Raw genomic sequence first — 23,223 nt, forward strand, 5'->3', positions numbered from 1 at the left:
AGTCTGCCCAGTTATCTTGCTGATAATTTATGTAACACCTAAGGTATTGTTCCAACACCGAGTTAGTTCTTTCACAAGCCCCATTGGTCTGAGGGTGGTGGGCAGACCTTAACCCCTGGGTGGAGCCTAACAAAAGTGGGAGGTGAACTGGACCCCTCTGTCTGAGATTATTCACTCTGGAGCCCTGTGTAGTCTGTACATATGTTGGACAAACAATTTAGCCAGAGTTTTAGCCGAAGGAATCTTGGGACATGGGATAAAATGCACTTGTTTAGAAAACAAATCAGTAATCACCCAAATGACTGTATTCCCTCCACTTTCGGGCAACTCAACAATAAAATCCATGGAGATTTCCTTCCATGGGGCTTCCGGCCTGACTACACTCTGAAGCAGCCCAGGTGGTTTCCCAGGAGGCCTCTTTACTGAAGCACATATGGGGCAGCTCACCACATAGGCTTCTATGTCTTTCTTCAGTGCCGGCCACCAGAATTGTTGTTTAACTAAATGTAATGTCTTCACGAAGCCAAAATGCCCAGCGATTTTAGCATCATGGGCATATTGCAATATTGTCCCCCTCAGGCTGGTGGGGACATACAGTTTGGCTCCCACCCAGGCGAGACCCTCCCAAAGTGTACACTCATTGGAGTGGGCTAAAAACCACTCGTCAGTTTTTAGTGCTTCTTTCAACTGCTTGCTCAAGTCGTCAGACAAAGTTAGATATACTTTTGTCTGGGTTCTGGTAACCACTGGTGCCACCAGCTGTTTTGAGGGGATAACCGGACGGATTACTTCCTTTCGAATGCTATTATATTGAGGCAGTCTTGAGAGGGCATCTGCCATAAAGTTCTTCCCTCCAGGAAAGTAGCGCAGGAAGAAATTAAATCGGTTGAAGTGTTGGGCTCAGTGGACTTGCTTAGGCGACAGTTTTCATGGCATTTTTAAAGCCTCTAAGTTTTTGTGATCAGTCCACACTTCAAAGGGATGCTTCGCCCCTTCCAGGAAATGCCTCCACGTTAACAGTGCCCAATGAACAGCAAAAGCCTTCTTCTCCCATATGGCACATCTCCTCCCGGTCTCAGATAATTTCCGAGAGGTATGGGTTCAGGGTTGCAAATTCCCCTCTGCATTGGCTTGGAGTAATACCACCCCGATGGCCACATCACTGGCATCGGCCTGAACAACAAATGGGGGTTCCATGTCAGGATGCTTAAGGACCAGTTCAGCAGCAAACAGTTGTTTCAGTTTCTCAAAAGCTGCCTGACAGTCCATAGTCCACTCAAGAGGCCGGGAGGGTTTTGGCTTCGCCTCTCCTTTTGTTTTCAGAAGGTTAGTAATCTGTAAGGCAATTTTTGCAAACGAGGGGATGAACTGTCGATAGAAATTAGCAAAACCCAGGAAACTTTGTAGTTGTTTGTGGGTGTGTGGGGGAGCCCATTCCAACATGGCCCGGATCTTTTCTGGATCCATTTCTATCCCCTCATGCGAAATGCGGTACCCTGGATAGTCAATTTTATTTTGGTGGAATTCACATTTTGATAGCTTAGCATATTGTTCAGCAGCTCTAAGTTTTTTCAGGACAGCTGTCACCAGTTTTACATGGTCGTCTATGGTCTCGGTGTAAATAAGGATGTCATCAAGGCAGACCAGCACCCCCTTGTAAAGGTGTTCATGCAGTACTTCGTTGATCAGTTGCATGAACACTGCAGGGGCTCCTTGCAGCCCGAAAAGGAGCATCCGAAACTGGAAACATCCCAGCGGGCAGTTGAAGGCAGTTTTCCATTCATCACTTTCCTTAATCCAAACTCTATAATACACCTCCCACAAGTCCAGCTTAGTAAAAATCTTTCCTTTGCCCAGGTGGGCTATCATGTCCTTCATGAGGGGCAGGGGGTAAACATTTTCTATGCAAATTGCATTCAAATTCCGATAGTCAACCACCAGACTTCTTTGCCTGGAATAGGACTGGGGCGGCTACACATGGCCTAGCCAGTTGGATGAAACCACATTTTAGGTTTTTCTCAATAAAGTCTCGTAGTTCCCCCAACTCCCGGGGGGGGGGAGGTGTCATGGGGTAGATTTTTGGTTTAGGAAGTTTTACCCCAGGAAGGATTTCTATGCTACAGTCTTTAGGCCAGTGGGGGGGGGGCAGCACATCTGACGTCTTTTTACTGAACACCTCCCGGAGGTCCCGGTACTCTTTTGGGATCTTTTCTTCCCCCACAATGTGGTCCATTGCAGTTGCCACCCCCTAGCTCGCCACTTTGGCCATGCAATAGGGGTTCTCCCCTCTCTTCCCTTGTTGATTAGAGAGGATGCGCAACACACCCGTTTTCCAATTTATATGGGGGTTCCATTTTTGGAGCCAGGGCAACCCAAGTAGGAGGGGTCATTCCATGTCAGGGGCCATAATAAAACTCAGAGTTTCTAGGTGATCCCCCATCCTCATCTCAATTGCTTCAGTTACAAAATGGGCTGCCCCCTCCCAGTTACCGATCCGTCTAGCTGACAGAATGTGATGGGCTTTTTCATTGTTTTTAGTCTTAGACCCATCTGTTCCACAATGTCTGGGCTGATGATACACCTGGTGCATCCCGAATCTAGAAGGGCTAGCATCTTCCCATGGGCCCCAGTGGATGGTACTTTTAGTTTTACTGGGATGGTCATGGGTCCCCCATTCTGACTTACCACCAGGTCCTCGTTGGAATCGGTTTCAGTTTCTCTGTCATCGGCGAGGGTTGGAGTTCCCAACTCACCCTGGTTCAGGGAAGCGAACTCAACAACTTCTACCTCTTTTAGGGCAGCTTTGCAGGATTTCGCAGGTGCTTTGTTGGCTCTCTTCCCTCCACTAGGGGTCACCTTGGGTCCAGGCTTAGAGAAGCACTCAGCCACTCAGTGCCCCTCCTTTTCACATTTGAAACACTCTGAGGACTTTGGCTTGGAGCCTGCCGGTCCCACTGCGGCCTTTGGAGCCCCCTTGTGGGATGAGGAGGGTGGTTGGTTCCAGCTGTGCCCACCATGGAAACGATCTCTGGCCAAGTCAATCTCCACATCCATGGCCAGCATGTACCAACTCTGAAGATCCCTAGGGGCCCCTTGGGAGCAACAATCCTTGTAGACATCCTCATTTAGTCCATCTTTATAGCTCTCCAGCAGGGCTACTTCTGACCACCCTCTCATGTAGGGTGCCAACTTGCGGAACTCCTGGGTATACTCTGCCACTGATCTCCGCCCTGATGTATGGACTTCATTCTAATTCTCGCCCTTCGCTCAGCTAATGGGTACTCAAAGCACATTCTGAGGGCTGCCATGAATTGGTCATAATTCCTCATTAGAGGGGAATTTTCATTATGGAGTCCCACCATCCACTCAGCTGCCACCCACTCCAGGGCCCTGGTAATGCACCTCATGCGTGCGGCATTTGAGGGAAAATCCTCTCCCCAGTGCTGCATGTGGTTCCACACTTGGGTTAAAAAGAATCCCAGTCCTTTTGGATCTCCCCCGTATCTTACTGATAGTAAGGGAATTTTGGGCTTGCTTCACCTCCATGGCAAGGCCTGTCCAGCAGGGGGGCCCTGGGCTGCAGCAGCCACTTGAGTTCCAGAGGCCTGAGCTGTCTCTTTCCAGCCTTGGTCTCTCTCTTCCAGACAAGCAGCAGCCTCCGTTTCACCCCCGGGGCGTTCATCCTCCCCCCTGGCAGGCAATCCATACCTTTCATGGGCTTTACAATTCTCAGCAGCCTCTCTCAGAAGTTGCAAAGCATGGGTGATCAGAAGATTTTCTTTCTGCTCTTGCTGCCAGGCAGCGTCTCCGCCTCAACTTCTGGTAGTTGTTACTCCTTGGGGGGTTTTCTCCAGCTCCGGTAAACTCCCCACACCCAGCAACTATTTGGCTCTCTCCGGCTTTTCCTCCAGCTGTAAATCAGCCATCCACTCTGAAGCCTCCCAGCTGGGGTGTGACAGGGAGGTCGTGGATCCAGCAGCTTCCTTCTGTTTTTGGTTGCTGTCTTGGTCAAACATTCTTTGCTCAGCCCCCACAATAGTTTTCCAGGATGGCTGTTAATTGCAGATCTTGCTTAATGTCAGGTGTGCCTCCTTTCAGTACTCAAGAAAGAAAAACCCCAACTCCATTTTCATAGAGGTACTTTTACTGAGTATGAACTGAATGCAACCAAAGAAAAGCAAGGTCTGAGGCAATAGGCATGAAAATCATATATAGAAAGCATCCTTAAAACCCTCCCCCCAATCGTCCAGTCAGGATTATCCAATCCACATCCCCCCAGGGGTCATGTGGGGTTCAGCTTTTGATGGTGCCATCCTCCTGATATGCCACAACGGTTGACCTTGAGTGGTTATCAGCACTCTTCCCAGCTTCAGAGAAAATGCTGAGGAAAACTTTCTCCCCTCTTCTCCAACAGCTCACTTCCCCCCTCCTAGACATTCAAACAGCTCACCCCTCACCCTGTTACAATGGCAGCCGAGCAAGCAAGCAATAAAATGGTGGTGGCTGACATTCAGCCCTCCTGGAGAAGAGACATTATTCCTACAAGAAAAACTGAATAAGGGAAAATAGATAATTACATAACTAGGAACATGAGTACAGCTACAAGGAATTTGAACCTGAAATTTGCTGGCAGAGCAAAATCAGGAGAACAGAAAATGCAAGCATTAAACTTTAACTCCATTTAAAAGAAAGAAAAAAGATGGCGCTTAAGGGTGTTAAAACGAAACTTACAAGTGAAAGTGATCGTTAAAGCTGCAACATTGTAAAAGCTACTGGATTACGCGGCAAGAAAAAGATTTAAAGTGCTAGTGAAATGAAAAAGACTATAGTATTGACCTCAACTACTTTATACTTCTAAATTGTGTGGAAAATTATTGGATTTATTGACTTGATAGCTGAATAAACTTAAAGTGGAAATTGAAATATGGCTGACATCAAGGATGGAGGATCATTACTATATGAGCCAGCAAATTCACAAGTTGTGACTGTAAAGGTTTTATAAGAAGTTTTAAATTTCTATACTTCTGCTATACTGGAATCAATTGAAAGGACTATTCAAAATTATAATCTGGAGAACAACAATGATTTGCTGGCTGGAAAAGAGGAAGAAAATCAAACTAATTTGTCTTTGGAGCAGGGAAAAGAGGGAAAAGATGGAAGTTAGCACACTGAAAACAGAGGTTTTGGCAGAGGCTTCTATGCAGTTAACTGAAAAGCAGCAAATAGACTCTTTCCTGCAGACTGATAAACTTTATCGTGACAATTCTTGGTTTTATAGACAGAATCAATTTTTAAGGAAGGAAGTGACTGATTATATAAGCAGGAAGAGTTGAAATGGAGGTTTCAAAATGAAGGAGATAACTTTTAGAAGAGAGCGATTTTCAAAGATGCATCAGTCTCAAATCTACATTCAAAAATTTTCGAAAATAAAAGCAGGGGGAGGAGCAATGCTGAAGGAGAAAGTATTATTGAAGAAGAAGGATTGGCAAAAATATAGAAAGAAAGGAAGAATTGAAGATTAATTTCTTTTGGGGAGGATCTTAATAATAAATTTGAAAAGTCTATTGAAATTAGCATTTCTTTTTTAAGTTTAAGTAAAAATGTTTAACTAAAAATGGATAGCTTTTTTAAAAAAATTACTGTGGTATTAAAATAGTTAACTTTAAAGTTAATGGATAGTTTTCTGAAAGTTTTGAAATTGATGTTCTGAAGAATGAATTCAAGAGTTAGAAATAATTTAACTCAATGGATTAATAGTATCTTTAAGGTTATATTCTGAAGAATATTTTATTGAAGTATTTTTTTAAAAAAGACTTATTGAAGTACTAAAATGGTTAATTTAAAATTGAATGGATGCAAATAATATTTTCTTTTTTTTCTTAAAAAGATGCTTTAAATAAAGTTTTAAAATGTTTAAATTAGAATTTTAAAAGGGGAGGCTGATGAACAATTTTTAAAAAAGGAGTTAAAGAGGGTGAGCAAGTTAGTATATTTTAGCTTATGTTTAGTTTAATGCTATACCCTGTTTTTGCTCTGGGAAGTCGGGGGTGGGGGTGGGGAGGGGGGGTTGAAGGTTGTGTGGGGATAAAATGGTTGTCTAATTTTTAATATAATTAAAAGATAGAGTAAGGTATTAATAGAGAAGTAAGCAAAATGGGGGAAATGTTATAATAAAGGAAATGACAATATTAAGATGTGATAAATACTGGAGGAGTAAAAAGAAGATTTAAAAGATGTATTCAGAAGATATATTGAATGATTGATTATGTATTGTTTGTTTGTTTGTTTACAATATTAAGATATGATAAATATTGGAGGAACAAAAAGAAGACTTAAAAGATGTATTCAGAAGATATATTGAATGATTATGTATTGTTTGTTTGTTTGTTTATAAAATAAAAAACTTTTTAATGAAAAAAAATTAGTCTCTTCATTAAGATCATGGAGAATAATTTGTAATCAGCATTGAGCAGGGAGATTGGCCTGTAATTATTAATCAGAAGCAGATCAGTGCCTTCCTTTGGGATTAATGTAATATACGCTTCGGACCAGGAGGGTGGCATATGACCAAAGACCAAGACCTCATTGAACAATTCGGTCAAGAATTCCCCCAAGGTCTCAAGAAGGGCCTTATATATTTCTACTGGAAGACCATCTGTACCTGGGGTCTTCCCCCCCTTTTGTTCCCCTAATACTAACTCTTCTTCCTTCAAGGTAAACTCTGCATTCAATATTTCTTTCATTGGGAGTGGAACTTTTCGGGAGTCAGATCTAGCCAAATACTCTCTAATCTCCTGGTCTTGTTCATCTCCAGCTGTATATAAGGCGGCAAAGTATTCTTGTATTATTTTCCCTTTCCCTTCCTTATCCGAGACACATCTTCCAGTTTGGTCCCTCAAACAAACTATCCTATTTCTCTCCTGTTGCTTCTTCAGTCTATAAGTAAGCCATTTTCCTGCTTTATTTGCATGTTCAAAGTGCCTTTGTCTTGCCCATCTAATTTTAGTAGCCAATTCTTCCTGGTCTAATAAATTTAACTGGTGCCAAACTATTTTCTTCTCCTCTGCTAATTTTAGGTCCCCTGGGTCTGCCTGCAATTTAGCTTCCACTTTCTCCAATTCACACACCATTTTACTCTGTTTCAATCTCTGAACCTTCCCTTTTCCAATTATATGGGATGATACTAATCCCCTGATCACCGCCTTTGCCATGTCCCAAATAATCTGAGGACTAGTATCTTCCTTCCTATTTACCCTAAAGAAAAAATCCATCTCCTTCTTTAGCTTTTGAAGTAAATCTTTATCTTTTAATACCGCTACATCCATCTTCCATTTCTTTATTCTGCGGATTCCCTCCATAGTATCTTCAATGGGTTATGGTCCGCCCAGTCATTGACCTCTATTTCCACATCCAACACCTGATCATATAACCCTACAGTCATCCAGGCCATATCTAATCTGAACCAGGAATGATGTCTGGGAGAGAAATAAATACCCTTAAAAAAAAAAGCATTTTTTTACAACCTATTTGGCCAAACAGGAAGAGGAAAATAAAAATAAAATAAAAAAATTTGATGGATTGTAGGAAGAAAATAGACAGTATTACCACTAGAAAGAAGAAAAACTCTAAAATCAGAAACAAAGGCTCCACTAGAAGCTTCTAGGAAAACACAAACTGCAGCAAAATATTACCCAAAAAACAGGAAACCGCAGCTCCAAACATATTAAATGGAAAACCATTTAAGAAGTCAGCACCAAAACACATTAGAATAGAAAATCATTAAGAATCCCCATAGAAGCAGATAGCCCAATAAGAAGAACAAAACCAGAGTAATTAAAATTCCAATATAGTGGGAAGGAAAAATAGGAAATGCAAATGCAGGAGGAGATGGACTACAATAACGAAGGGGAAGCAAATGGAAAGCTGCTAAAGACAGATTATAAACACAATATCAGTTTTGGGGAAACACACTTGGGACAAATAAAATTTAATTAAATATTAGCAAGCATTCCTTGCCAGTACTCTGGGGCGGAGAAATCACAAAGAGCAAAACAGGAATGAAACCATTAACACAGGAACTGCACAAAGCCAGAACTATTAGCACGAAGCAAAAAAAAAAAAAAAAAAAAAATCAGATTTCAGAAGTAAAAAGAGTATAAAAACATTTAGTCACACAGTTTGTTAGCTAGCCCAGGAACGTGTGTTCTTGCTGCCACTTGTACCTCCTTCCTGAAAAATAAAGAGATCTGACTTTCACGCAGCCACTCCACTTAAATTATTCCGCTGCATCAGCAATGCTTCCCAGCGGGAAATTTGAACCCAGCCAAGGAAGGTTTGAAATAAATCCAACAGCCTCCTTCCAGGGCTGTTCCATTCTCCCCCGCCCCCGTTATCAAAGTGGATCCCCCTGAGCGCTGCGCTCAATAGGGGAATGGAATGGGAAAGGGAATTGCTGGCATGGGGGAAATATGAGGAGCAGGGAAAAAGGAAAAGTAAAGCCTCCTTCCCTCACACTGGCTGCTCCTTTGCCCGTTTTGCCATTGCAGCCCCGCGCCACAGAACCTTCCCCACCCACCACCGCTTCCCCACCCACCACACTGCCCAGATGCCTTCACTTCTCCCAAGCATTTCTTTGCCTACCTTATTTCCAGCTCCATCGCGTTTCTCACCATCATGTGGAGGGAAAGAAAAGTTTGTGTGGAGCTAAAAAAAAATTCACTCAATCAATTCAAACTTTCCAAGATCTTTTTATTTCATGAGAAGTTGGAAATGATTGATTGAACTTTTTTTTTAGCCCCACACAAACTTTCATTTCCCTGCACATGATGGCGCAAAGGAGAAAAGCGATGTACCTGGAAATCAGATAGGCAAAGAAATGCTTGCGGAATTTGGGGGAAGTGAGGGCATCTGGGCGGTGGTGGGTGGGAAAAACTCTTCTGCCTACAAAGAGAAGGGGGAAGAGAAGAGATGGCGGGGGAGCTCCGTCTTGCTCCATGTGCCCCAATGAAAGGCAGTAGCAGCCCAGCCGCTTCCCTTCCATGCAAAGAAGGCAGGCAAACATGGCTTGGCTGCAGGCCATGCAGAAGAAAGCAGGGAAGGCAGGCAAGAATGGTGGGGCCCCGGGGGAGATAGCTGGGTGAGAAGCAAAGGAAGACTCACCAAGCAGAGATCAGCTGGGCTGCGTGGTTGATGCAAGCGAGGGAGGGAAGCAGGGAGCAGCTCTAAGCCTCAGGTGTGACTCTAGGCATCGTCCAAGGCAGGTGAAGCATGAAAAGGAGTAAGTGAGAGGGGAGGGGCAGGAAGGGGCGGGACGGATTCCAGTCAGAATTTTTACTACCGGTTCACCTGAACCAGGCAGAACTGGCTGAATCCCACCACTGCAATTGACCCTCCCTTATGCCTAGAGGTCATATTGAACTATTGACCCCTAGCCATTTTCTGACACCTTTTGGCTCCCAACCATTTATCAACTTGAGGGTCAGTATTGGTCACTTTGGAAAAGCCTGATCATTGTTAATCTAATCAAGGATAATGTTTTGTCATCGTATGATTTTTTATGCCCCAAGAAGCAATTAAATAAAAATCTTTAAACAAGAATACATTCATTTTTGAAAACCAATGATTTCCCAAATTGTTGAGATATTTTTATGTTATTTCTTGAAGATTATCAGATGAATTACCAGAGCAGAGCAGAACATTTTAAATGGTTATTTTCACACATTCTTTTTATAACTATGCACAGAGAAGGGACAGGATATTTTTAAAAACAGATTATTAGAAAATATTCACAGACAAAACATTACATGGTGCCTTTCTTTTGTACAGTATGTCCTCAGAATGAATTTCACTTTCCTGATTCCTAAAGAAATGCCAGTCAAGTAGAAATAAATCTGATTTTTAACAGCAACAACCAGAAATTACCTATGCTTCTCATTTTCATTGCAGATATATACGATAATATACACGCTAGATACTTGGGTTTTTTTCAACTGTGTTAAAGCCTGAACTATGAACAATTTAAAGATGATTTAGAAAAATGCTGTAGAATGCAAACACAACATCTGTGTTCCTATCATTTTATATATAGTATTGTGTAATTGGATTTAAAATTAATTAACATTGAAAGCATCAGATTCCCACTTTTCATTCTTTCTTTTCCAGCCCCAACAATTTAGTTTATTTTAACTGTGCATTTTTGTTTTTCGTCATTGTTATACTTTTTTTCCTAATGGTTCTCTCATTATTTTGTTTTCTTTCATTTTAAACTGCTGTAAACTTTGTAATATTGCTGATGTTTAATTACAAATCAGAGTTCAAAAGACTAATGTTTTCAGTTGTACCAATAGCAATATGGTAGTGATAGACAATACATGACTCATACCTTTGAGACTCAGCAGTAATGTAATCTTATTCAGATCTTTATAAAAGCACATGCCCAAGGCTACTGAAGGTCACTATCGCCTCTGCTAATGATTTCCTCAATTGTGACTGTGCGAATGAGTTCTCTGTAAGTGGCTTAAATGCCAACTGTGTTTTAGCTCTACACTTGAGTTTTCTCATTGACAGATTATGCCTGAATATAATGTGTATGTGTATGAAAGACACACAAGGTACAGTGTGCTGTGAAGTTTTACTATATTTAGCTATAGCTGATAAAGATTCACAAAAAGTATTACTTTACTGGAATGTAATTGTCTACAACTCTAAAACCTCCTTATGCCCAGTTTTGTTTCTAGTGACCTTAGTTCCGTTTATATACCATATGGCAGCATATGGATATATCAGTAACATATGTTAAATCGCCATAGAGGTTTCCCCCAAAAGGGTTTGAATCTCCCGGCTGGGAGAGCGTCACAGACACGATGAGCAGATTAATGAGCAAAGCAAGCTGCGTGAAAACAGGATTCTCTTTATTATCATTTCAGGAAGACGGATCTGGCAAGCGCATGAACCAGCGTTCCTGGGTGAGCTGACATTGTTACAAGGTAAGTGTACATTTCTATACTTTTCTGTACAAAGGAAATTCTTTGTTTCTTTTGTTGCTTTTGTGGATCTTCCTTTTGTGTGTGTGTTCACAGATTGTCCTGCGTTTTCTTATGCTAGTTCTTCCCTATTTGAGACTGGGTGGTGTTTTGGTCATCTGGTTTTGTGTTCTTTTGTTTCCTTCTGCTCTTATTATTTGTTTCTTGCCTTAAGGTGATCATGTTGTTATCAGATAAGCCCTTACCCCTGGCTTAACTCTTATCAGATCACTTGGGCTATTGCTTAAATCTTTTCCTTAGCTAATCCTCTGCCATTCCTTTGTCTGCTCTTCTAGTTTCTGCTGTTTCAATAGTTTCTTTCCTGACATGTCCTGGATCTTTTGTGTGTGTCATTTCTGTGGGTCCTCTTTTGTTCCTAAATGGCCCTGATGTTTATGTGTTCTATTTTGGGAAGGTTGTTTTCCTATGCCTGTGGTCTTTACCTTTCTGAGTTGATCTTGTACTATGAGGTTTTATTATGTCTTACTGGCCCTGGCACTATCTTGGTGGTGTTCCCCTCCTACAATCCCCACTTTTTTTTCTTTGTGTGTGCATGTGTTAAATAGGTGTTTCTCCATCTTCCTTTTTTTTTGGCTGGATCTAGGTCTGAGTAAATTTGATACTCATGGTCAATCTGAACCATCATGAGGGCTGCTTGGTTATTTCCTACCTTCTGCTGGGAAAGATTTGTCTTACAAGTCCTTATGCAGCTGAGGCAGGGAGGGATGCAGTGACAGAGACAACACATAAGGCCTCCCAGTACACAGATAGTGACAATACTTGTTAGGACAATTTTGAGCCAAGAGAAGTCTGGTAACCAAGAGAAGAGCCAAGAGAAGTCTAGAGATTACTGGCTGTGGCCAATGTTTTGTACCAGTTCCTCTAGGTGTTTGACTTCTGTGTCTACAACTTTTGAGCTTTGTTCCAAGTCAAAACAGCACAACCCTTTAAATTCTTCATAGCCATAGTTGTGTTTTAATAGTAAGTAATCGATTGCTGCTCGATTCTCAAGGGTGACCGCCCTGACTTGTCTCAATTCTCTGTTTAGGGCATCCAATGCATGGGAAGTTGAATTTTAACCTTTTGCTAGGGTGCATGCCAGGCTATTCAGGTTTCTAGAATTTCAAACTGCTAGTCCTGGCACTCCCACTAACGAAACAGCCAATGAGACATATTCTGCTTTGGTGAGTAGGCTCACTTGAGAGTCACAGTCTGCCTCTAGGGGATGAAAAGCCCTCCTGTGTCATCTCTGTAGGGATGGCATTAGCATGGTTAGTTTCCCTAGGGTGCATGGTCCTCCTGTTGAGTTGGCTGGCAGGTATGAATAGGCTTATAATCCATACAGTATAAACCAGCCATGAGGCAACCTCAGGTAGCTCTAATAAAAGGGAATCTGCTCTGTATTATTGCATCTTAATTCTGTGTTATTTAAATTGATGCAATTTCCATTTCCCAACTTGCTGCACCCATAGATTTCAAAACACCATGATGAGGCAGAGATAGCAGCTACATGGAGGGTGTACATGTCTAGATCTTTTGTTATGGAGATATTTTCCCACTCATAAATAGTTGAGTATGGTTGTGTAATAGGGAAATGTCTAAGCCATGTGTGGTTGACTATAGCTTGGGGTCCTATTGCTACTCCCATTAAACATGTTTTTAAAATGTCTTTCACTGATTTCCCTCCTGCTAAACAAAATTCTGGGGTGTTCAGTATCTATTTTGCTAGGTATTCCCAGATGTTCCCTTTCTCTGGGATTAGATTTGGTTCTACGAATGCTGTTACTTGGGTTACAATTAACAATATACAATAAAGGTTACATAGTACGCTTACAATAGATTTTCGTTTTCCCATTGTACAATCTGACCCCCCCTTAACAAATAATAATTAAAAAAAAGAAAAAAAGGTAAATATATATATCCAGATAGTCAGAATGATGTTAATAAAGAGTTATTACTGATTAAGTTCATTTTGTTCAAAAAATGCTTGCAATGTCCATTGTTCTGTGTCTGAGTTTTTCTTCAGTTTGATTGGAGGGACTGCTGGGCTGTTGTCCACCACTGCTGGTTTGGCGTGTGTCCAGTGTATCCAGCTGTCCTTTTCTGCTACTCTGATGGCTGTCTGGGTTGTTAGCAGAACTTGGTAGGGTCCTGTCCACCTGGGTTGCAGTGGTGAAGTCCTCGTGAAGGATTTTATCCATACCCAATCACCTGGCTCGAATGGGTGCAAATTTTCTTCCAGGGCAGCATCTGTGTTAGGGCACTCTGCGTCCACAGCTCCTGTAGTCTCCTGTGCAAGGCTGAAAGGTATAAAGAGAGGACCATATCCCCCCTGTCTAGGCTGAGGGACTGTGGGTCAAGGCCTTGTAGTGTGGCAGGTGGGCGCCCAAACAGAATCTCAAAAGGGGAGATTCCCATATCCCTTCTTGGTCTTGTTCTTATATAGAATAAGGCAATGGGCAAGACTTGTGGCCAGGAGAGGTGTGTCTCCTGGCAGAGTTTCCCCAGTAGTGTTTTTATCTCCCTGTTAGCTCTCTCTATTTCTGACGACGAACGCGGCGAGTAAGGACAATGGAGGTTTTGAGTTATGCCTAAAGCTTGGAATATATATGTGAGGACCTGTGCTACGAAATGGTTTCCTCTGTCTGTATCTAAGATTTGTGGTACACCGAATCTGGGTACTATATCTTTAATAAGGTGTCTGGCAGTTTCCAGGGCCGTGGATTGGTGGCATGGAAAAGCCTCCACCCAGTGTGTCAGCTGGTCTCTACACACGGGGGCATACTGGTATCCATTGGCCTTGGGCAATTGGATATAGTCCATTTGCATTGCCTCAAATGGCCCATGGCCTACCTCCCTCATAGATGGCTTTCCTGGATGTGCTATTATTGGCTTGGCATGTCTGGCAGGTGCTGGTTACTCTGGTTGCCTGTGTATATACCTGGTGCATGCCATACCCTCCTAGCAGCATCAACTATTGCCTGGGTCCTGCAGTGCCCTTTTGCATGTAGCCTCTGACAAATTAAGTGTATGAGGGGACGTGGGGCAATAGATCTATCATCTGGGACTCTCCAAAACCCTTCTGAAAATGTTGCCCCTAATTTCTCCTCCCACATCTGTGCTTCTCCCTGCTCCAGGAAGTCCCTCTACTGAATTTCAGGATCAACTCTTATTGTTGGGGCAGCGATATTGTAGGGAAGAGGTTCTGTAGCTGCCCACTTGGCTGTTGTGTCAGCATATTGATTTCCTTTAGTGACCAGGGAATCATCCGTTTGATGGGCTCTACAATGGATGACTGCGATGGCTTTTGGTAATTGGATAGCTTGTAATAGTTGGGAAACTTGGGTGGCATGTGCAATTTGTTTTCCTGCTGATGTTAGGAAACTCCTTTGCTTCCACAAGGCTCCTGCAGCGTGGCAGACTCCAAATGCACATTTGGAATCTGTATAAATGTTAGCCGATAGATCACTTGCTGCTTCACAAGCTTTTGTTAGAGTGATGAGTTCAGCAGCTTGAGCGCTAAAAGAGGGGGAAAGTGATTCTGCCCAAATGATCTCGTAAAGAGACACTACTGCATCTCCAGCAACCCTGTTTCCCTCATGGATAAAAGAAGAGCCATCTGTAAAACTTCTAAATCCGGGTTTTGCAAGAGGGTGTCGGTTAAATCCGGGCACGGTAGTTCTGCATCCTGTATTAGGTGGAGGCAGTCATGGATGGGATCATCTGTTTGAACTGTGGGTAGCAGGGTGGCTGAATTTAATGTGTTACATCTCTCAAACGTTATGTGGTCTGAAGTGAACAATTCAGCCTCATATTGTGCTAAACGTTGTTGTGTGAAAGCCTGGATCTGGGATTTTAGAAGAATGGCAAAAACCTCATGAGGCACTTTTAATGTCAGAGGTTGCCCCAGAACTAGATCTCTGGTTCTCTTTACTATTTCAACAGTTGCCGCTACTGCTCTTAAGCATGGGAGTGTCCCTTGGGCTACTAGATCTAATCTAACAGAATAATATGCCACTGGTCTATGTCCTGGACTGAAGCACTGGGTCAGGACTCCAGACACGATGCCTAGTTTTTTGTGGATGAATAGGGTGAAAGGCTTGTTGTAGTCAGGGAGACCTAGCGTGGGAGGTGATGCCAGGGTCTTTTTAATTGCTAAGAGGTTTTGTTCTAGGGATTTAGTCCATGTTATGGGATCTAGCATGACCTGTTTTGTTATTTGTATTAAGGGTTTCACCAGTTCCCCGAAAGATGGGATCCAGGGGTGGCAGAATCCCAGGACCCCCAAAAGTGCTCTGACTTGTCTTTTAGTGCAAAGGTTTTTCATGGATAATATGGTTTCCACTCGGCTTGGAGCCAATTTCCTTACTCCAGGGCCAATGATATAAGCTAAGTATGTCACTTCCTCTCTTAGGTATTGTAGTTTTGAGGGGGAGGCTTTGTGTCCCCTCTGCCAGAGATTTCAGCAGGTGAAAAGTGTCAATTTTACATGCCTGTTCGCCTTTAGAGGCCAGCAGGAGATCGTCCACGTATTGGACTAAGGTTGATTCTTCTGGCAAGGTGACGGAGGATAAGTCTGCCTTCAGGATCTGGGAAAATAGGGTGGGGGATTCCATGTAGCCCTGAGGCAAGCGGGTTCAAGTATAGTGCTGTTTTTCCCAGGTGAAAGCAAAAAGGTATTGGGAAGCGTGATCCATGGGAATACTAAAAAAAAGTGGAGCACAAATCTATAACAGTAAAATGGGTAGCTGAAGCTGGAACCTCCGTAATTATCATGGCCAGATTAGGCACTATTGGTGCTCGGGGCATCACGTGGCGGTTGATAAGGTGCAGATCGTGCACAAATATGAAAATGGGGTTGTCGTCTTTGTCTAACTTGGATTTTTTTACTGGGAAAATCAGGGTATTGTATGGGGAGGGTCACTTACGCAGAACCCCTTGCTCTAAATAGGCTTTAATCAGTTTATGTATGGGCTGGATGGCTTCAGTCTGGATTTTATACTGTGGTATGCAGGGGGGCGGTCCTGGTTTTACTCTAATCGTGACTGGTGTGGCTCCTTTAAGGAGCCCTACCTTTGTCGCGTTCCATCCCCATAAAGAGGAAGGTAGGGTGGCCAAATCCATATGTAATGATGTGTATTGAGTGGCCAGTAGAAAAGTTTTCCTGCCTGGGTTGTCTAGGGCCAGATCCTCTTTTCCACACCTGATGGTTGCTCCTAATTTACATAGAAGGTCTCTTTCAAGGAGAGAGATTGGATATTGAGGGCATATGGTGAAAGAATGTTTCAGTGAGAAGGGACCTACTTCAACTGTTACATCATTTGTGAATTGTACAGGAATAACCTTTCCTCCTACTCCCATTATATTATCATGAGCTCCAGGTTTTATTGAGTCCCTATGTGGTGGTTGGACAATTAAAGAGCGGTAGCCCCGGTGTCCACCAAACAGTCATATTCTTTCCCCCCTATGAACAGAGAAATCATGGGCTCTCTCCCTCTGGGCCACTCCTTATGGGAATCGCAAGCCCTTGAAAGGTAGCTGTAAACTCGTAGTCTTCTTTTCCTAGTCATAGACCACGCGGGTCTCTTTCTGGTTCCCAATTGGGGTTATCCTGTCCATCCTGCCAGATGCGATGGAGTGGGTTACTGTCTGGGAATGGGGCTGTCGGGGGTTCCATGTTATAGTTATTTCTCTGCTCATTGGTGTTGAAAGTGTCGCTCCTCTGCCTAAAGTTTCTGGGCGTTCCTGATATCGGGAACATGTGGAGGTTTTAAAACAGTCCCAACTTGAATGCTCTACTTCTCCACATTTAAAACAGTGTCGGCACATGTGGGGGCTCTTTGTCCTTTCACATTACCGGCATTGGCGCTATAATTAAATCATCTCTGCAGGGGTCTCGTGTCATGGTGCATGGCCACAAATATCTGCAGCTCTTTGTGTCTCTCTAACTTCCTTCTCCTATCCCTCTCTTTCTCTTCTTCGATTTCTTTCCTCTCCTTCTCTTCCTCTCTCAGTTTCTCCCTCTAGTCGTAAATGAAGTTGGCGATTCGGCGCGACTCTGATATTTCTAACAAGGACCAGTTAGAGACTATCTTATGAAAATGCTCCTTAATGTCTCGGGTGGATTGGTCAACAAAAGCCGAAGCTAAAATCCTTTGGTCCTTCTGGCAGTTCACATCCAGGTGGGCATAAGTTATGGCTGCCTCTGAAAGTCGGACCCAGAAGGCATTGGGGTTCTCCTGATCTCTCTCGGTAACTCGCTGGAATTCTGACCAATTTAGGGTTTTTTTCCTGATCTGTTCCAGGGCTTCCATTAGGTTTTGTTTTGCCTGGTATAGGTGGCCCAGTGGTTATCATCGTTATAGTCCCAGTTAGGGCACTCAAGGGGCCAGGCGATCCTGGGGCAGACAACCTGACCCGGGACCCTTATGATTGGTTGTTTAGCAATCTGGTCCATTTTCTCAAAAAGTTTTAACAATTCGTCTTTGGTCAGGAAAACATGCAGTAGTTGGTTCATGTCCCCCCAGGATGGATTGTGACTATCTATAATGGCTTTTAGGGTCCTGATCACAGTTTGGGGGTCTGCTCTAAAGGTTGGGACATCTTTCTTCCAGATCACTAAATCTGAGGCAGAAAAGGGTGTGTGTGTCAAAACATAGTCAGGTTGGCCCCTCTGTCTCCCTGGCATGGGTCTACTTATTAGGGGGGGCATTATTTTTGCCTCTCTGTCTTTTTCTACCTTAGGTGTGTTGTTTTCTATTAAGGATTCCTTATTCCTAGCTAGTTCGGCCCAGCAGTACCAGTATGGTATGTGGCTGGGTTTCAATCTTGGTCTAAGTGCTTTTAGAGTGTTTATATCAAAAGTACCGCTGTCTGGCCAAATTTGTCTCCCGGTGCTATCTCTAAGCATTGCCCATTTTTTGCACAATTTCCTGGCTTTCCTTTTACTCATGCCAGGTAACACTGGTGTCTGCCTGGTGTCCCAGGCCACAATCAATTCCTCCAGGGAATTTCCCTCTACCCTCGAGCTACTGTTTCCCATGTTCCTTGGAATATAAGGTTCACTTTGGCTGTAGCCGGGCACCACTCCTACAGTTTTCAGAAAAAAGGTTCTGGGAAGGACTTCGATTCCCTGACGAAGTATGGGCCCCTTCCTTTTAGAGAATTCATCTAGGTTTTCAAATCAAAAAGGGATCTTGGGGGACCTCACTGCCCCTACAGTTAGTACTAGCACCTTGTGGGATTTACCTGTCGACCACAATTGGCGCCCGAACAGGGACTGAAAACAGCAATTCCAGCCGGAATTGCTTTTCTATGAACCTTGAGGCAGAGACCTGAATGCCTGGACAGAGAGGAACGTTCCTGAAGACTTCGGTGCACCAGGAGTGAGTATATGTTTTCTCTTTGGTGGTTTGGATTTGTGTATGTTTGTGTGTGTATGGCCTGTATGATTTGTGTGTATAATTAGTGTAATACAGGTTGGTTGGAAGCTTGTACAAAGGTATTAGATAAGGTGACTATGATTAATTATTGTAAGGAGGTTTGGCTGACGTTTGTGTTGATACAGCCTAATTATAGGTGGAGTAAGTTTGGGGAGTCAGACCCATATTGGATCAATGCTTTGAAGAAAGTTTTGGTGAAAAAAAGAAGTTGAAAGTTCAATTGTTATATATTGAACCTCAGTTCCATATTCAGTAGTTTAACTCCTCTTCCCTGAGAAGTTCTAGAGTTTTGTATGGGAAAGGAAGAGACTTCAGCAGGGCAGTAATATAGGCAGCTGGAAAAGGAGTTGGGTGAATTGTTAGTAACTGTGAAACAGAATCCATCCACTTCTCCTCATGTTACATGTTCACAAACTAAAGGAATGTTTCCTTTAAGAGGAATGCCGAATGGTATTGCGGCTTTTGTGAATGAGTCTTTGACATCTTCTGATCTGGAAGATTATAAAAGAAATATGCCGTCTTTCTAAGCGGATCTGATTAAGTTGTCTGAGTCATTGGATTTATTCTTGAGACCCAATCTGTATACTTTTGCAGAGTTACAGTGTATATTGGGTTGTTTGTTCTCCCCTGAGGAGAGGTCACAAATTCGAAAGGCAGCTATGGTTTTTTTTGGGGGGGGGATTAAACCCAAGTGGGGGCTGTTCAGCCCGTTGCTGCAGATGTTAAGTCTCCATTAGTTGATCCTGGTTGGAATAATAATAATTTAGCTGATCGGGAACAAATGGAGGGAGTTAAGACAGCTGTACCTCAAGGAAGAAACAAAAGTTTTTGAGGTGGAACAGTTGTGGGAAGAAACACCGTCTGTGTTTCTGGAAAATATTAAGGACAATTTGAATAAGCACACTGGTCTTTCTCCTGAAACGCCGGCTTATGAGTTCTTAATGAAAATGAAATTTGTGACGAAATCATGGCCAGACATACAGAAGCTATTACTGATATTGCTGCTCTGTTGAAAGAAGCTTAAAAGGTCTATGTGAATAGGGATGAGGCCAAGACTAGAAGAGGAAAAGGTTTTGTGAAACTTCGATTGCAATGTGGCGACAGTGTCCTGGAATTGGGAGAGGATTACACCAGTGGGAAAAAAGTCTAGTGTTGGTGGATTGGAAAGCAAAAAGTGTATTATACATTTGGATGTGATATTTGTTCTAGAAGTAGGTCTTAATCTGCTTGGGAGAGATGCATTGTCTCTTCTGGGATGTGAGCTTGGTATACAGATCTTTATTGTTCTTGGATGAGGCAGAAAACTCTGTAGGAATGTAGTAAGGAAGGTTTATTGTTCTTCTTACCTGAGGTTGAATGCGAATATTTTGTCTTTGATTAATGTGATGTGATGGTGATATGTGTGTGCCGGCTAATTAAGTGACCTTCTTGGCTTAAGTCTGGAGCTGTGGAGGACAGGTGTGGTTAGGGCCCAAAATCAAGTTTTTGATTAAAAACTGCATCCTGAAATTTTCCACTGCTTGAGGAATGGGCTACAAGATGTCAAGGATAAAACTGAAATGGGTATCTGAAGGGATGGAACCTTTCCAGGTTTTATTCCAGGTTTGCAAATGTTGTTAAATGGTATGTGTGTGTAATGAGAGTTGTTTAGGCAATAGAGCTCATTGTCTTGAAAAATAATAATAATGAGAATGATAGTAAAGCTCCTTGAAGTATTTATGCTGACTAATTGGCAGGGAAAAGGCATGTGTGTGTTGGAATACACTAAAAGTCTGATTGCAGAATAAATATGAGTGTGTGTGGTAAGCCCTTAAATGGGGGTGGTAAGGTGATCCTGATATTTGTGAATGCCTGTGCATTGAACCCCTGAGAAATTTCCTTTTGTATATATAAATAGTGGATGAAGGGGTGTGTAAGTGAATGGGAAATGGATTACTAAGATGGAGTGAGAATTTTTACTAAAGTAGTGATGTGGAATGTGATTGAATGAGTGCATGAGAGAACCTATTGGGGAACGCAAGCACTTATTGATTTTATTAAATGTATATGCATATATGTGTCTAGGGGTGTGTATACAATAGTTATACAAATGGTACGGAAATGAATACATTGTGTATGTAAAAAATATGTAGAGATTTGACCATTTGGCCTTTTCAATGAATCTAAGTAGATTACATTGAAATGCTGGTGGTGTGACCATTGATATATATAATAATAGTGGATTATTTTACTGGATAGGTTGAAGCCTTTCTTTGTGTAAAGATAGGTGCTCAGAAGATTGTTAAATCATATTAGAGCGAATAATACCCAAATATAGTGATAGGGGTATACATTTCATTGTCCAAGGTGATGAAGGTTATGGAACAATTAGGAATTGATTGGCAATTACATTTATTGTTTAAGCTAAGTTCTATAGGGTGTTGTGAATGTGCTAATCAGATAAGTAAATCTATGTTATAAAAATTAATGTTAGAGTTTCAACTACTTTGAATGAAGTGTTTGCCTTTAGCTCTATTAAGAATAGGAACTAGTCCTAGGAAAGATCTGGGGATATCTACGTATGAAATGATGTTTGGATGGCCATATGTGGGGAAAGTTGAGATGCCTAGGATAGAATTGAAGGATGTTTTTTCTGAAAATATATATACAGAGACTGTCCCAGTGTTTTTCTTATTTAAGGTAAAAAGGACAGAATCTACCTCTTGATTTCCAAGCACATGAATACAAAAGTGGAGACTGGGTCCGATAAAAGCCATTACTGAGAAGAAGTTGCAGCTGGTGTGGAAGGGACCGTTCCAAGTTTTGCTGACTACTGAATCGGCTGTAAGGATTAAGGAACAAATTTGGGTATGCTATTCCAGAGTCAAGGGATTGGTGGCTTTGCATTATGGAAGGACAGTTGCTACGGAACCTGCAAACCCTCTTAAATTGACTTTTTGATGACAAACCTTAGACGATTGGGGACCAATGGATGAAAGAAGAGTTTTATGAAGAGATTTGTATTTGGCTAGGAGTGGTAATAATTCTTGTTGTGTTTTTGATTGTATTGAGGAAAGATATTATTGATTGGTGTAAATCTATGTTTTGATATCCAGTGGATGTAAGTTCTCCTTGATTGATTGATGTTGGGGGAGCTAGTTCACTAGGAATAATGGGGTTTTTTTTGTGGTAATGTTTGTTATTCTACAGGTGTGGATAGGAATGGGGATTTTGGCTGTGTTGCCTAGTTACCCTATAACATGGTAGCAGCTATGTTTCCATACTGAATTCGAGCACCGTTATTCTTTTATAGAAACACCACTAACCCTAATAGACACCACTGAGGAAGCTGAGATATGTATTAAGTCATCTTTTGAAGATGGTGTGTGCCAAGTGCAAACGTACATATGAGATAGTTCCTCAATACATTGGCCTTACAAATAGAATGGAATTTTTATATAAGCAATGCACTGAGCTATTTGGTAATTATAGGAGTTTTAGATTTTGGAGGAAGGGTTACATTTTCTATGTTTAACGATACAAGTTCCTTCCAAGTTAATGTTTTTATGTGGTAACATGGCATTGACCAAATTACCTATTGTATGGAGAAGAGTTTCTATACTGTTACAGGATATTCATAGTTTACAGAAATAAAAGATAATGAAGAGGAGAATTGGGGATTGTGAGAAAAATAGGAATTATTCCTGTAAAAGCATAACCTGAGTTACGCCATTTTGAAATCATGTTAAGGTTTTGTTTTACCTTGTATAACCTGATTATATAATTTAGCTGACATTTAAGAACATGAGAAAGGAAATGTGTAATTCCTGTTTTTGAGAAGATGTTTGTCTTGCAGGAAATACGTTCCTGGGTTAACTTGCCCTTATTAATTAAAGGAAGTACGCAATTGATGTTTTTGAGGGGTATTTCTGTTGGGAATTGGGGAATTTCCAGGGTGGAATTATGTACTGCATATGTTATATAAGATGTTATGTAAGATCTGGAACTGATTCCCAAGGTACTTTATTGACGTGTATTCTGAATGTCCTGAAGACTATAAAAACTTGTGTAAATTGTTTTATTTCCGTCTTTCTCTACTTTAGAGAGAAAGGCCCTTTGCAAAGAATAAACTTTGTTCCAGGATTATTTCGGTCTTTGTCTCTTTAAAACGATAATGGGATTTACCTGTCCACCACACACCTCCCTCACTTCAATACTCACTACTCACATATACATTGGTCTGCTTTCTGGAATACACTGGGGACTCCCTTTATTTTTTCCTTTTACCCCCCCCCCCCTTCCACTTTCTCCTTGCGTTCGCTCGGCTTTCGTTCCTTTCAAACACAAAGTTCCATGTTTGGCTTCCCCCCCTTGCTTTCTCTATCCTACCGGTCACAGCTCGGTGGAGCTAGCAGTAGGCAAAGGTGCGGCTAGAGGTCACTTAAAGAGGTGGAATCAGACTGTTATCCAGGTGAACCCCCCCCACACACACACGCACACACACGCTTTTGTCCCCCCCCTAATTTAAGGGATGTTAAAATTTAGAGCGGTACTCACCTGTTTTCCAGCAGCTCATTGGGGGCAAAGCTCACAAATCTCCCTTTACTACCTCTTTTCCTCCTGGGCAGGGTCCGTTGATTTTTCCCTGGATGAAGATGGTCCGTGCCGGCTGGGTTCAATCTCCAGCCCCATCCAGTTGGTTAGGTTGGCTGGGAGTCCCTTCGTGGTCTCCAATTGTTGAATCTCTGGAGAGGATTCCCCCAAAAGGGTTCAAATTTCCC

General features: G+C 42.2%; 2 long non-coding RNA genes across 2 annotated transcripts in view; one reads left to right on the top strand and one right to left on the bottom strand.

The window, feature by feature from the left end:
• The window catches only part of LOC148113443 (uncharacterized), a 30,276-nt gene extending 20,994 nt beyond the window's left edge, over positions 1 to 9,282 (bottom strand). The window contains exon 1 of the long non-coding RNA XR_015734496.1: positions 9,160 to 9,282. This is a non-coding gene — a long non-coding RNA (uncharacterized LOC148113443). The remainder of the gene's footprint in view (positions 1 to 9,159) is intronic.
• Positions 9,283 to 18,313: 9,031 nt separating this feature from the next.
• Positions 18,314 to 22,585, top strand: LOC132712468 (uncharacterized). Its single transcript, XR_009623117.2, has 2 exons — positions 18,314 to 18,406; positions 21,143 to 22,585. It is a non-coding gene; the product is annotated as an uncharacterized LOC132712468 (long non-coding RNA).
• The last annotated feature ends 638 nt before the right edge of the window (positions 22,586 to 23,223 follow it).

The sequence above is a fragment of the Pantherophis guttatus genome, chromosome 5 (assembly GCF_059756535.1).
Source record: "Pantherophis guttatus breed Tessera chromosome 5, ASM5975653v1, whole genome shotgun sequence".
In the NCBI taxonomy this organism is placed as follows: Eukaryota; Metazoa; Chordata; class Lepidosauria; order Squamata; family Colubridae; genus Pantherophis; species Pantherophis guttatus.